Source organism: Myotis nattereri, assembly GCF_964212035.1.
Source record: "Myotis nattereri genome assembly, chromosome: 1".
NCBI lineage: Eukaryota > Metazoa > Chordata > Mammalia > Chiroptera > Vespertilionidae > Myotis > Myotis nattereri.
This window is the reverse complement of record NC_138075.1, coordinates 216,306,728-216,322,295: the sequence shown is the minus strand read 5'-3', so window position 1 is coordinate 216,322,295 and position 15,568 is coordinate 216,306,728.

Sequence of the window (15,568 nt, the reverse complement as noted above, 5' to 3'; positions counted from 1 at the left end):
GGGATTCACTACAGGCAAGGTACAAATCACACAGCATAGGGAGCTTTATTCTGTTTGGGGAGCGAGTCATTCATTCATCCATTAATCCATCCATTCTTTTATCCCATCAATCAATCCATGTTGAGCACCTCCTGGGTACTAGCCACTGTGCTTGTGTGAGAAGCAGCAGTCGCCTCTCCCAGCACACTCCCCATCCCTGTCACCTGCTTTAGTTTCTCTTCTTGGCACTTACTGTGAGTCTACTTGTAATATACTTATTTAAGTTTTTGGTTGTCTGTGTCCTGGCTTCATGATGGCAAGGAGCTGGACTTTTTTGTTTAACCATGGTGAGTATGTGCCAGGCATAGCAGGTGCTCAATAAATACTGAAGAAATCAAACATGTATGGGGGGTCTTCTATGTGTCAGGCACTGGAAATGCTAATATATCAATGAAACTGAGTCCCTGGCCCCAGGACTGGCAGGGAGATGCCCAAGCAAGCAGATAGTTATAGTCGTGTGCCCCAACTGCCAGTACGGTGGCACACTGAGGGCGGAATCGCTTGGGTGGGGGCCAAGAAGGCTTCCTGGGGGAGGGAGCCCCTTAAGCTTAGTTCTCAAGAATGAGTTGAGGATGTCCTGGTGAAGAAGATGAAGGGAAATATGCTTCCCCCTGAATAGCAGCTGCCCCTCTAGCAAGGTCACCTGCCTCCCCATCCCCCATCCCCCATCCCTCAAGCTTGCTTCAATCATATCAATCATATTGCCTGTCTGGGCCCTGTAGGCATTTGAATAGTTTTAGCCCTGGACTATTTGATTTTTTCATTTCTTCAACTTGTAATGTTGCGAGTTGGAAATCTATCTATCTATCTATCTATCTATCTATCTATCCATATATACATATATATATAATGTGGGGAAAATGGAAAAAGTAATACATATGTTTAAGAGCTTCTATGCACTGTATTCTAAGTATTTTACATATATGATATCACATAATCTTTAAAACAACTGTTTGACATCAGTATTATTTCTATTATCCCCAAGTTACAAGTGAGGAACGAAAGCCTAGAGAAGCTAATTTGCCCAGAGTCATAGGGCGGCTAAGTCTGTTTCCGAGCCCATAGATCTAAGCCTGTCTCCTTCCTTCCCTCTCCCTCTGTTTTTCTTCTTTCTTCTCGTTTGTCTTGAACAGAGCTGGGAGCCATTGGGCGAGTCAGTGGAACAAGTGGGTATCCCTGCGTGCTGTTCACACAATGCCCACCTTTACCAGCCATGGTGACAGAGGCTGAGAAAGATGACGGAGGCAAACTGAGCCTTGCCACTCACTGTAGGACTGAGAATAGATTTTGAAAGGACCTTTGTCCCCGCTCTTAAAAAATAATAATCCTGTGAGGCAGGGATGGGTTCCTCCATGAAGAGTGAGCTCAGGTTGTCCCGTGGAACTTTGAGATTTCCCTATGAGTAAAATGGAGGAGGGGGGCTTCTTGTCATTGTCTTAAACAGGAATACAGACACCTCAGATGCTTTTTTAAATTATTGATTTCAGAGAAGGGAGCAGGAGAGAGAGAGAAACGTCCATGATGAGAATCATAGATCGGCTGTCACCTGCAGACTCCACAGTGGGGATCGAGCCTGCAACCTGGGCATGTGCCCTGAATGGGAATCAAACAGTGACCTCGGGTTCATAGGCCAATGCTCAACCACTGTGCCATGCCAACCAGGCCCTCAGATTCTTTTAACAACCTTCTCCCATCTGTCCAGGGAGGAAATGGATGGGATCATGGGTGGGACACACCCAGTTTGTCTATGGTGGGGCACTGGGGCAATCAAATGGAGAGGATCCAGGGGAGCATGCTGCTACCGGGCAGCCACTGGTCTGTGTCAGCAGAGCCTGGACCTCGGACCCCCCTGCACCACCTCGTCCCACCCACCAACATTCATTAGGAATCCCCCACCCCCTTCCCTCCTGCCATGCTCTGTAGATGCAGTGCTGGTCTCCAGGAGACCCAACAAAGTGACACATGGTCTGTCCTCAAGAACTGAAAACATTGCTTATTCCTGTCTTCACTCTGCCTCATGCCCCTTTTGATTGGGGCCTGCTATTATTACTTAAGTTTAAAATATGAACCACTATTCCTTCTGGAAGCTTTGCAATATTTTAATCAAAGTTTAAAAATGTTTGGTACAGTACTATGAAGTACATAGTTTATGGAGCCACACAGGGTGGCTCATGTCCCTCCCATAATTAACAGAAGGAATTTAATCAAGGGGTTGATTATGTAAGTGGTGGGAGAGCTAAGATGCCAAACAAGATGGTGAGGCAACTCGGAGGTAGGCAACTGCAGGCTGCTGCTGCCACGCCCAGCCTGAACCCACAGATGGGAGCAGTGCAGTTGGGGCCCAGGCCTGGGTAGCGGGAGCACACACTAGGTTTAAGGAAGAGATGTGGCCACTGCTAGATGCTGCCCAGGAGAGAGGAGAGAGGCAGAGTGAGAAAGGGCTTCCTTCTCCAATGGCTTCTCTCCCCAGTCTCCTACCAGTGTCTTCCATCGACTAAACCCGAGTTTCTCAGCCTTTTACAAGGATTATCGTCCCTACCCCAGGAGACTTTACAGACTTTTGTTTTCCTAATAGCCTCTCCCCCATATGATTTCAGACCACAGATATACTGTGTATCTGTTTATGTAGTTTGTAGTGTGCTTTATACATACAAAAATAAGATTTTTTTTCACACAGAACCAATTTTTGCCTTTTGGGAGGTGAGCTGGCCCCAGCTGGAAATGGATGGAAGACAGGTAGCTAGCTGGAAGCCAGCTGCATAGAGACCTGAGACACTGCCCACAGGGGTCAGCTGTGCTGCAGAATCGAGGTGAGCATGGGAGGGTAAGGGGTGGGTCGCATCATGCAGGCCTGGAACTGTCTTTTGTCCGTCCTCTCCCTTTGTGATTATTTGACTAGAAGTCATTTCCCATCAGAAATGTGAGGGCTCAGCTCTCACATTTCTGATGGGAAATGACTTCCAGCTTCCAGTTCCTTGTTGAGCACCCCATGCAATTCTGATTCCTATGGAAACCCAAGGCAAGCTGCCCCATGAAGTCCCACAATGGCACATTGATTATTTCAAACTAAAATCTACAGGGCTCTAGCCAGTTTTGCTCAGTGGATAGAGCATTGGCCTGCAGACTGACGGTTCCTGGGTTCCGGTCAAGGGCACATCTTGGGTTGCAGGCTTGATCTCCGGTAGGAAGCATGCAGGAGGAAGCCAATCAATGATTCTCTTTCGTCATTGATGCTTCTATCTCTCTCTCCCTCTCCCTTCCTCTCTGAAATCAATATATATATTTTTAAAATATATTTAAAAAAGAAAAAAGAAAAGGAAATCAAGGAAGCAGCGGGAATGGGAGGATCTCTCTGACTCTGCTCTGTCCTCCTAAAAGCAGGAAATAACTGCATCATCGGTGCCCTCCCACTTCTGGGAGGCCCAGAGACACCTTATCAGTTAGAAAATCTAGAGTCAGAAAAGCTTGTCTAAACAAACCTTGTAATAACACCTTCACTCACTGACTGCCCACGCCCCAACCGTGTTCAGATTTCTCACCAGGGAATGCCCACACCTTGCTTAGATTCCTTTCCCATGAGCACTACCTTTCTTTGTCCTGTCAGCTTCTCACAAATGTATTTCTTGTCTCTTTGTTTAAACAAATATAAATATGCCTGGTTCAATCATCTCTTGGAGCCTCATTTCATGATCTGAACATCCTATGTGATTACTCCTTGTGCATCTATTAACTTGTTTTTTCCCCTGTTCATGTAGTCTTTTGTCTATTTTATTACTTTATTTTTAAAAAATATTTTTATTGATTTCATAGAGGAGGGGAGAGATAGAAATGTCAATGATGAGAGAGAATCATTAATCGGCTGCCTCTTGCACACCCCCTACTGGGGATCAAACCCACAACCTGGGCATTTGCCCTGACCTGGAATTGAACCATGACCTCCTGGTTCATAGGTCAACACTCAACCCCTGAGCCATACCGGCCAGGCTATTTTATTACTTTACTAGTATAACTAGTTCAAATGTAAGAACTAAAGAAGGGTAGTGAGGGTAATTCTCCTCTGCTCCCTAATATTCCCAATAGGGATGCTTTCACAATTTTCTTTTTAACCCTTTTGTTCTGAAATTTCATGACAATAAGCCTTCTTAAAAAAACAATTATAGCCCTGGCCGGCTTGGCTCAGTGGATAGAGCGTCAGCCTGCGGACTGAGGGGTCCCGGGTTCGATTCCGGCTAAGGCCACATGCCTGGGTTGCGGGCTCTATCCCCAGTAGGGGGTGTGCAGGAGGCAGCCAATCAATGATTCTCTCTCATAATTGATGTTTCTATCTCTCTCTCCTTCTCCCTTCCTCTCTGAAATTAATAAATATATTTAAAAAAACAAACAAACAATTATAATTAACATAGAGTGTGTTATGTAAGTATCAGTGTTAGCTCTTCATTAAGACCCAGTTTGGGGCTCTTCAAAGGACGGCCAACAAGTATTCAAGAATCGGTGCCACGGGATCTTTCGGGCTGCCTCTCAGAACCACAGGGGGTCACCCCTAGCCATGTGCTTGAGAAATGCATGGTCCGGACAAGAGTCTGGACAACATGCGCCAGAAGAGGAACAGACGTCATCACGGACAGCTTTGCAGAGCCTGAGGCTGAGGCCTGCTACTGACCTCGCTCAACACTGAGTTCAGTTGGTGCTTGGGCCTGGAAGGGCGCTGTGATGAGGCCTACAGGCTGACAGCGTCACCTGTTACAGACTCAGGGGGACTTGGGAGAAGTTCAGAAATGACCTGGAGCTCCACTTCCTGTTTACAGATGAGGATACTGCTGGATTCAGTAGGATTTGTCCAAGGCCACAGCGCTGGATTGAAAGTCATGGTGAGTCATGATCTCTTGGCCTCTGGTCCCTCCTGTATTCAGGTTTAGCTCCTTTTTTTTTTATATAATGAATATCATTAACATCATCAATATGATAGCAGCAGTGATACCACAATAGCTTTTGTTCACTCAGTTCCTGCCACTGCTTATCCTTGTGGGATATTTTACATGCACAGACTTGACAAGTATTTTGGCTGAGTATTTTCAGGACAGAGAGCAGAGGCTCTTTTCTATGCATTATGGGTTAATTTTTCAGATGTAGCACTTTTTGAATCTGTAACGGAGAAGTTTGGTCAAAAAATACCCATTCAACACATATGGTTGCTTCAATGACATTTGGAGGCCCTGGGTGGCACTACGTATATATAGAGAAAAAGCCAATTCCTGCCCTCGAGAAAGTCTCAGTGGAGAGAAAATGGAAGACTAAGAGGCAGGTGGTTACCGCACAGCAGGTCAAGTGCAGGATAGAGCTAATCACAGGGTGGGGTCCTGTGGGAGCACAGCAAGGGGGCGGGGGAGGTGGTCAAGAGGAGGTGTCCCTGAACTTTGCCTATAGGGATGAAATTCACCAGGTGAAGGGGTTGGGAGTGGGCAGGTGGAAAGGTGGTGATGGTGGTGGGAGCCCTGAGGCCATTCCAGGAAGAGGAACTCCCTTGTGAAAACCCCAGCGACTGTTGCCTTTTTGTGCCCTCATCCAGCCACACCCTACACACTGAGGTTTGGGATAAATACTTGTTGGATGGATGAATGATCAAACACAAATTTGATTTGGAGACTGACCTCCAGGCACATCTTCCCTGCTTGTTGAGTTGTGTTGCATTTGATGCTGTCGGAGGGGCTGCGAGTGAGAGCCCGGCAGACCCAGGGAGACACTGGGGTTGCCTGACCCAGCTGAATCTGGGGCAGGAAGACTTGGCCAGACTTTTCCAGCCAAACGAATTTTAATGTTAATTGGCATCTGAATGTTGGAGGAAAAATTCTTGCAAAGCCAGTCCCAGGTGTGGTATGAAGCCTGGGGAAGGGTGGGGCAGGTGGGGTATTGCAGGGTTCTTGCCTCTGACTGGTGTCATGCCCAGGAGGGTTTGTGAGTGTAGGTCACAAGTATCCTCTGCCAGCCTGGCCTCCCCCTTGATGAGCTCTCTCTCTCTTCCGACTTTTGGAGATTCCTAGCATTCACTGGTTTGTAGGCGGCAGCACTCCAATCTCTGTGTTTCTTTGTCCTCGCCTTTTATAAGGACATCAGTCATTGGATGTAGGGCTCATCTTCAATCAAGAATGATTTCGCCCTAGCCGGTTTGGCTCAGTGGGTAGAGCATTGTGTGAACTGAAGGGTCCCAGGTTCGAATCCGGTCAAGGGCACATGCCTGGGGTGTGGGCTTGATCCCCAGTTTGGCGGGGGAGGGGGAGTGCAAGAGGCAGCCAATCAATGATTCTTTCTCATCATTGATGTTTCAATCTCTCTCTTCTTCCTCTCTGAAATCAATAAAAAAATATATATTTTTTAAAAAGAATGATTTCATCTCGAGATCCTTTACTAATTACAGCTTCAAAGATTCTATTTCTAAAAAAAAAAAGTCATGTTATGAGGCTCTGCATGGATATGAATTTGGGGGGAACACTATTCAGTCCACTGCACTATGCAAAAGTAATTTTTAAAAGAAAAATATAGCTGTTATGAAATAACATTTCACAAACATTGCAAACAAACAACAATAATAATTCTTTTAAAGTTAGCATTTCTAGGTTAAGCAAGCAGGAAGACAATGAAAATCCATTCTATAAACAAATGGCTCAACACCATTTACCCATCTCAAAGGAAGAAGAGAGCTGAGAGTGAATGAAAATATATTAAAAACCCATTGAGCATAAAAAGGCAGTTGAATGGGCTCACATTCTATTAACAGAGACCAATGAACTAGATTTATGCTGAGTTTGTGTTGTGTAAATGGCTGTTTCTGTGCCCACATCTAAGAGTGGCTCAGGAGGCCTTTGCTGTAACAGTGATGAGCTCACAGCTTGGGATTGGGGACATGGCATTTTAAGAAGAAGAATTGAGACAAAGTGTTTGGATATTGCTCAGTCTGCTCAGACTGCCATGATGTTTAGACTGGGTGGCTAAACAACAGAAACCTATCCTATATAATAAAAGGCTAATATGCAAATTGACCGAATGGTGGAACGACTGGTTGCTATGACATGCACTGATCACTAGGGGGCCGACGCTCAACGCAGGAGCTGCCCCCTGGTGGTCAGTGCACTACCACAGGGGGAGCGCTGCTCAGCCAGAAGCCAGGCTCACAGCTGGCACAACGGCTGTGTGGGCCTAAGCTGGCAGTCGGACATCCTCTGAGGGCTCCCAGACTGTGAGAGGGCACAGGCCTGGCTGAGGGACCCCGTCCCTCCAGTGCACAAATTTTGTGCACTGGGCCTCTAGTTTCTTATAGTTCTGGAGACTGGGAAGTCCAAGATCAAAGTGCCTGCTGATTCAGTTCCTGGTGAGCTTTGTCTTACTTACAGATGGTTGACTTCTCACTGTGTCTTCACATGGCAGAGGGCGAGGGACACACACACACACAGAGAGAGAGAGAGAGAGAGAGAGAGAGAGAGAGAGAGAGAGAGAGAGAGAGAATGAACTCTCTGATGTTTCTTCTTATAAGGGACACTAATCCTACTGGATCAGGGCTCCCCCTTATGACCTCACTTGACCTTAATTACTTCTTTACTCCAAATACAGACACACTAGGCTTAGAGCTTCAGCATATAAATTTTAGAGGAACATAATTAAGTCCATAGCAGGTATTTTAAATCAACATTGGTAAAGAGGCATGATATAAGACTCTGGTATGGATTCTGAATCAGGCAGAATTTAAGATGTTTTGGACACAATTATAAGGAACCCTGGTTTAATCATTTAACAAACCATGTCCTGGCTTGGGTCCGGGAGATGAACAACAAGATATTAATTCATGTGAATAGGAGGTGCTTCCTCTTAAAATCTTTGAGGTTAAAAAGAAACAAACACCCCTTCAAGAAGAGTACTTGGGGACGTAAGGGCCCAGAGCCAGACCTCCCCAGCTCCAGCACTCAACAGCTGCCTCCCTCCCACCTCTGAGGCTTCAGTTTCCTCAACTGTAAAATGGGATTATAATAGTTCTCCTTGGGTTGCCAGGGAATTAAATGGTATGAGATCCATGGCTATTATTATTATCAATAACAAAAAAAAACATGCATAGAGGAAATTTTGCCCAATGCTCAGCAAAGCTATTGAAAGGATTACGAAGCAGGTGATTTGTGGCAGAGAGAGAGGGACACACACACACACACACACACACACACACACACACACACAGAAAGGCAGAGCTGCCCAATTTAGGAACAATAGCAAGCTTGCTTTTTTGGCTGAGCATGGAATGCAATTATTCCCTCACTTAACAAACATTTGAAATTTATGCTCTAGGAATAAAAGAAGTGAGAGGAATTTGTACCCATTTGAAAAGCTAATGGGTAATGTTTCACTGTAACGAACTGGGAATCTATACCGCGGAGCTTACAGCTTGGCTCACCTCACACTTGCCAGAGCCCCACTTAGGGCCTCGAAGGGAGTGCACAGTGGCTCCGGGGTAGCATCATACACATATTGGAGTCTTCCACTCTGGGCTCCTTGAGGAGAGCTTTTGTGCATTTTCTCTTAAAAAGAACGTGGCGATGTCTCACTTAATGGACGGATTAAGGACTCATTTTAGAAAAAAACAAGGGGGACTAGAGAAACAGCTGAAGCATCTGTTTTTTAACCTGTTTATAGAGCAGGAGAGAATAGCCTATAAGATATATTTCTTCACTAGGAGGAAAAATATGACTGAGTTTTGACTTAGAATGTCCTTGTGTTGGGATAAAATAGTAGCCTTCACACTTAATGTCTCTTGACTTCCCTCCTCTCGCTCCACTTTTATTTATTTTTTAACCTAAATTGTATGAAGGGCATTGAGCAAGAGCTAAGCGGGATGACATCGGGGAGGCTGGTTGGGACCAAGCTGTGCAAGGACCTCGAAAGCCAGAGTGGGTTTCTCCTTGCCTCTGTACACAATGGAGACACATGGACTCTTCCTGGGCAGGAGGCAGCACACATCGCAGTGGCAGGAGTCTGGGAATCTCCTTCCATTAGCAAGGTGGCCTCTGAATGGCACCAGACTTCTTTACAGAAGGAGAATGAGGTGCTTCTGGAAAGCTGGGAAGTCCTATGCGCTGGAGGAGTTCATAAATTACAAGACTGGTTTTAGTCCGTTCACCCGTCCGAGTTCCGTTTGGGAAAAACTAACCAGGCCAAGGGATGAAGGCTGAGTTGGAGTGGGGACCCAGAGGACCTGGGGCAACCTCCTGGCAGGCCATCGCCGTGGTCACGGACAGAGACTGCTGGGGAGGACAGGAGGGTGGATGGGAATAATGTTGCAAGAATAGAGGGAGAGTCCATGTGACCTAAGATCACTTGGGATGGGGGGACGGGGGCGGGCAGAAAGACAGCAGAGTCCCTCCAGGTTTCGGGGTGGATGAGGAGGATTATAAGCTACAATGCCAAGTGCATGGGACAAAGAGGAGCAGTAGGTCTGGAGTCCAGGGGGATGTGTTCATTTGGGGCTGTGTTGAGGTGAAAGTGTCTTGAGATGCCAGTCAAGATGGACAAAGGGAAAAGCTCCGAGAGTAATTAGAGAGGGGGAGGAGGAGGTGGTGATGGCTAGGGTTGAGGGAGAGACTAGAGTCCCTGAAAAAGAGAAGGGCAGACCCCCACCTAGAGCACATGGGCTCGGCAGTCAGACTACCTGGCCTCAGATTCACTGACCTTGACCATATTGCTTGATCTCTCTGTGCCTCAATTTTCTCCTCTGTCAAAATGGGGATAAAAAAACAATCTTTGGGTTGCCAGGGAGAGCTAATGAAGCCACAAGCACAAAACTCTTAACAGCGTGCCTGGCACACAGACATTAAGTATGAAGGCCATTATTTTATCCCATCACAAGGACATTCAATAAATAGCAGTTCTTAAAATGAGGAGGTGAGTCACAAGGGTTTGTGTGAAGGTTCATCACAGTAGCTTTCCGCCCTTTATTAACGTGGCTTGCTATTAATTCCCATATAGTTTAAACCAAACACCACACACGGGCTCATGTAGGGTCATGGAAGTTAAATTAACCTTCGACTGTACGAGGTCCCTTCATGAAGGACAGTCATTCATTACTTAAGATCCCTGGCACTAATTACAGGTTCCAGTACATGAAAGTGTTGCTCCAATGAAATGTCCTTCTTTTTAAATGTAAGAGATGTGAAAATAAAGCACGCCAATGGGAATGCCAATGCCTCAAACACGCTTTATCAAGATCGATGACTTCACGTGTAAAAACACGCCAACCATTGGTTTAGCCTGCGGTCAGACAAATCACAATAAATGGGTTCGGCCACGGCTCTTCCTTTCGAAGGATGCCTCGGACAGGAGCTCTGGTCTTTCTCAATGATAAATAGATCCATGTGCACAGTAATATATTGGCATTCATAGGACACCAGCGAAGTGACTGGGTCTCTGGCGGCCTGCCATCTTTGCTTATTGCTTTAATAATTGAATGAACTCAAAGGTCTTTTCATGTCTGCTAAATATTTGCGAGGGGTGGCTATAAGTTAATGAAACAGATTTTTTAATTTTAATAAATATGCCAGAGACAGGCATTCAGAGCCCTTCAGAGGCACTGCTTTGACACCATTATGGAGACTCTGAACACTCTTGGAACATCTTTCTGGGACTTGCCTTCCTAGTTCTTGGCACATTCTTATAGATATACACACAGAATGATTTAAAAAGAACAGAAGTATGCCCGGCCTGCATGGCTCAGTGGTTGAGCGTCGACCTATGAACCAGGGATTCCCTGTCAGGGAGCATGCCTGGGTTGCGGGCTCGATCCCCAGTAGGGGGCGTGCAGAAGGCAGTCCATCCATGGTTCTCTCTCATCATTGATGTTTCTATCTCTCTCTCTCCCTCTCCCTTCCTCTCTGAAATCAATAAAGAAACACACACACACACACACACAGAAATAAATCAAATCTAAAGGGAAAAGAGAATCAACTACAGTAGTCGGCAAACTGCTGCTCGCGAGCCACATGCAGCTCTTTGGCCCCTTGAGTGTGGCTCTTCCACAAAATACTGACTTCTGCACATGGGCCACAAAGTTTCAATCGCACTGTACGTGCGCGCCCGCACGTGGTATTTTGTTTGCCGACCACGGGACTAGGATGATAAAGCACAGAGAAATCAGTATACAGATGTGCCTGGCACAAAAGCTGCACTAACATTTTCAAGGTGGGAAGCAAATTCATGTCTGAGCATCCTGACAGCCAAGCGAAGAGAGGAACAGGGCCGGTTATGAGACCTACAGTCTTTATTAGACAAAGACATATCACTTTCTCCAAAAGGAGAGGACCTGGTTCTTTTTCTTGGATAAAGATGACACTGAAACCATCTGCTTTGGTCTTGATGCTATCGGGTGGGGTGATTACTTGGTAACCCCTTAGCTGTTTTGGAGGGAGCTTAGTCTGTCTGCAGCCTCACTCATCCACCACCAGAGGTGACCAGAAATTTATCCAAACCAGAAGCAGCTTGTGACAGGCTACATGACACTCACATGAGGGCAGAATTGGGTGGGGAGAGGAATGTAAATAGTCGGTTCCTGTCCTGTCTCCCCGCCCCCTGCACCTTTATCACTCTCCAAGTCTTATCGCCTCTGCTCAGGAGGAAAGTTACTAAAAAATCTGGGAAAACTCATTGAAATCCGGACCCTCTGTTTGTCTCTCTTCCTTTGATTTATTCAAGTTTCTTTCAAGTACTACTTACGTGAGAGGTCTGGTTTGGCCGACAGTGTATTTTGAAGAGAGTGAAGCCAGGTGAGAAGGGGAGAGGAAGCTGATTTGCAAAGCAATAAAAAGGTGGTTTTGAAAAAATAATACATCCATCGTGTAAACACACTTCAAATAGGGCAAACAGTATCCATCAGTAAGGTCACATTTTTATGTGTTCTTGCAGAGATATTAATATTTGTACAGATTACATAGACACTTTCTGTTACATAAATGAAAATTTGTGATACAAACTCTTCCCTTGCCTTTTCTTTTTTTCTTTTTTTTAACTTAATACATCTTGGAGAACATTGCCCCTGAGTTTCTATTAAGCCACTTCATTCTTTTAAAATTTGGAATGGTGTTCTGTTACATGAGTACGTACCATCATGTATGTATCCAGTTTCCCAACTGATGGCTGGTAGGCTGTTTCCAGTGTTTGCTATTGCAAACATCACTTGGATGAAATCAATGAAATCTGAATTTGCATCAGAGAGGGTTCTGGAAGCAAGCAGTTCTGAAACTCAGAAGGTTCGAACTCGGAGACTTGTGAAAGGGACTACTTTGCCGAGGTGTGGGCAGGCACCTCGATGGAAGCTGAGGTGCCTGGGATGGAGAACAATAGGAGGCCGTTACCAGACCCAGGCCTGAAGGGGAAGATGGTGCCACTGCAGGCCACCTAGCAGGAGCTGTATATTTGCAGAAACACACCATTGAAGGGTAGAGGGAACAGGGAAAAGAATACATCTCCCCCTCTCTTCTTGCTCGGAAGTTTCCTGCCAATAATTCCCATTAGCTAAACCCAATCACAGAGGCCAGATGGCAAGGGACCCCGCTGATCAGAGTGGTTGCTCTCCTGGCCCAGATCTGGGCAGAGAACAGCAGAAAATGGATCTGGGTGAGAGTGGAGCATATGTATCTAGGAGAATTTCTAGAAGTGGAATTGCTAGCTCAAAGGCATGGACATTGTTATTATGGTTTTGTCAGTCAGTATTCATTTTGTTTTGCTTCCTTTCTGCATTTCTGTATTTCTATTGGGAATACTTCTCCTTCTAACTGAAGAACTGCTGTCAGTGTTTCTTTTAGTTCTGCTGGCTGAGAATTCTCTCAGTTTTGCTTGTCCTTTGACCTTTAGTTTTGAAGGATAATTTCATTGACTGTTTGATCCAATATAGGCAGCTATTTTCTTTCAGCACCTTGTCCTCTCACTTTCATTTTTTTTCTGTTAAAAATCACCTTTTAGTCTTTTTTTAAAAAATTTTTTTTAATTTTTTTTATTTATTGCTTAAAGTATTACAAAGGGTATTACATATGTGTCCATTTTACCCCCCCCCCCCCCGCCCTAGACAGTCCCCTAGCTTCCCCTATCACCTTTTAGTCTTAATGTGGTTCCATTAAAGGCTTTCTCTACTTTTAAACTTTTACCTTAATCTTTGGTTTTTAGCAGTTCAAAAGCAGTTTTCCTATGATATGCCTTGATGTGTTGTGGTGTTTGTTTTTTTCCCAATCATGATCCAATTCAATGCACTTCTTAAATCTGAATTGTACCATATTTCATCAGTTTCAGAAAATTCTTGTCTATTATCTTTTCAAGTATTGCTTCTGCCCTATTTCCTCTTTCCTGTGCTCCAATTGCACATATATTATCCCTTTTCTTTGTGTCCTATTTGTCTTGTATACTTTTTTCTATATTTTCCATCCATTTTTCTCTTTGTCCTTAGTCTAGATATTTTCTGTTGTCTTCCACTAAACTAATCTAGGTCTAAATCTGGGTCTCAATCTACCCTTAAAACCATCTATTGGATTTCAAATTTTCACTTGTATTTTTCAGTCCTACCATTTTGATTTAATTTTTTTACAGATTCTGCTTACCTGGTGAAATTATCCTTCACCTGTTTAATCCACTGTTTTTTTCCTGTTGAAAAATAAAAATTAGCTCTTTAAAAAACCTCTACCATTTGAGTCATCCATAGGTCTTTTTCTACTCCTTTTTCTCCTCTTGGTTTTTGGTTATTTAGACTTGTCTCTTAGTTTGCCTGGTAATTTTTAAGTGAGTGGTGGACACTGTGTATGAAAAAAATGTTGAGGCTAAATGATGTTGTCTTCTAGAGGGAGGTATCTTTTCCTTAGCTATTCAGGGAGAGTGGGGATTGATCGTTTTAAGACAGACAACCAATTTTTAGGCTGGTTGCAGTTTTGGCAAACCTCTGCTTCACTCTATTTCCCCCACTTTTAGGGTTCATTTTTCCATGTGTACCAATTGTGAATCTAAGGTATTTGCTGGGGGATCTTCTCTTTTATTAGGTCTTGAACTTTCATACTTGCATCGTGTCCACTATGAGACTGCCCAAACCCTCAAGTTATTAATTTATCTTAATTTTTTTATTGTTGAACCAAAACCCTGCTTTTAGTTTCTGGGACTTTCTATTGGTCTTCTTAGCCTCTACCTCAGAGAGCTTCAGAATGTGGCTGATGTCTTCTGGGAAAGCTGGTAGTGTTCAGCTCAGTTCTCTGCTCCTTCCTTCTCACTGGGGTTCTGGCTTCGAAGCCTCTAATTTTATCTCTCTAGTCCCACAGACTGTCAAAAGAGTTGCTACTTTCTTTGCCTCTTAACAGAAGTCCTCTGATTTGTGAGACCTGGGGTTTTTGCCTCCTTCCCTATAATTAGAATTGATAAATATGCTGAGGGGAAAAAATACTGCGGAATGCCAACTCACCTTTCCACACTGCCCTTTTCCCCGTAGTGTTACCCATCAAGTCCTAGTTCCTCAATATCCTTCTAATGTTTCAAGCAGATGGTTTCTTTCTTAAATTCTATTTGTGCCTGGTCAGCGTGGCTCAGTGGTTGAATGTTGACCTCTGAACCAGGAGGTCATGGTTTGATTCCTGGTCAGGGCTTGTGCCTAGGTTGTGGACTTGATCTCCAGTAGGGGTATGTGTAGGAGGCAGCCGATCAATGATTCCTTCTCATCATTGATGTTTTTATCTCTCTCTCCCTCTCCCTTCCTTTCTGAAATCAATAAAAGTATATTTTTAAAAAATTTATTTGGCCTCGCTGGTGTGGCTCAGCAATTGAGCATTGACCCAGGACGCAAGAGGTCACTGGTTCTATTCCCAATCAGGGCACATGCTTGGGTGGTGGGCTCGATCCTCAGTAGGGGGCGTGCAGGAGGCAGATGATCAATGATGTTCCTCTTTCATCGATGTTTCTATCTATCTCATTCCCTTCCTTTCTCTCTAAGAATCAACTAAAAATATTTAAAATAATTTATTTGGCTTTTCTTATTCTTTGTTGGAAGATTGGTCTTGTACAGTCTAGTCCATTTATTCAGAAACGGAAGTCATGTCTGGTAGTCTATTGTTTACTTTTCTTGGTTCTCTACTGTTCTTTTCTAGTTCCTCTTCCTTTTTAAATAAAGAATTTTCTTTGTATTTTGGGATTAAATCTTATTGCCTTTGATTCCAAGTGAGTTTGGACTAGATTACAACTTCAACCCAAACTTACACGTCTTGATTCTCCTCTGGACTGGTTATACATCAGTCAGATATATTCTCTGACATCAAGCAAAATAGCCTTAACTTCCTTATCTGTAAAATGGGGACATGACCTTTCCCTCATAGGGCTGTTTAAAGCTTAGCTAGATGGTGTGTATCAGGATGAGCAGCATAACGTTTCATACGTAGTGAAGTGCTAAGTAAAAGTCACTCATTATTAGGAAGAGATAAGGAAGGACTAAGACAAAGGGAATTTGTAGAGGGCCATTGGAATTCAAGGCAGTCTTGCCTCC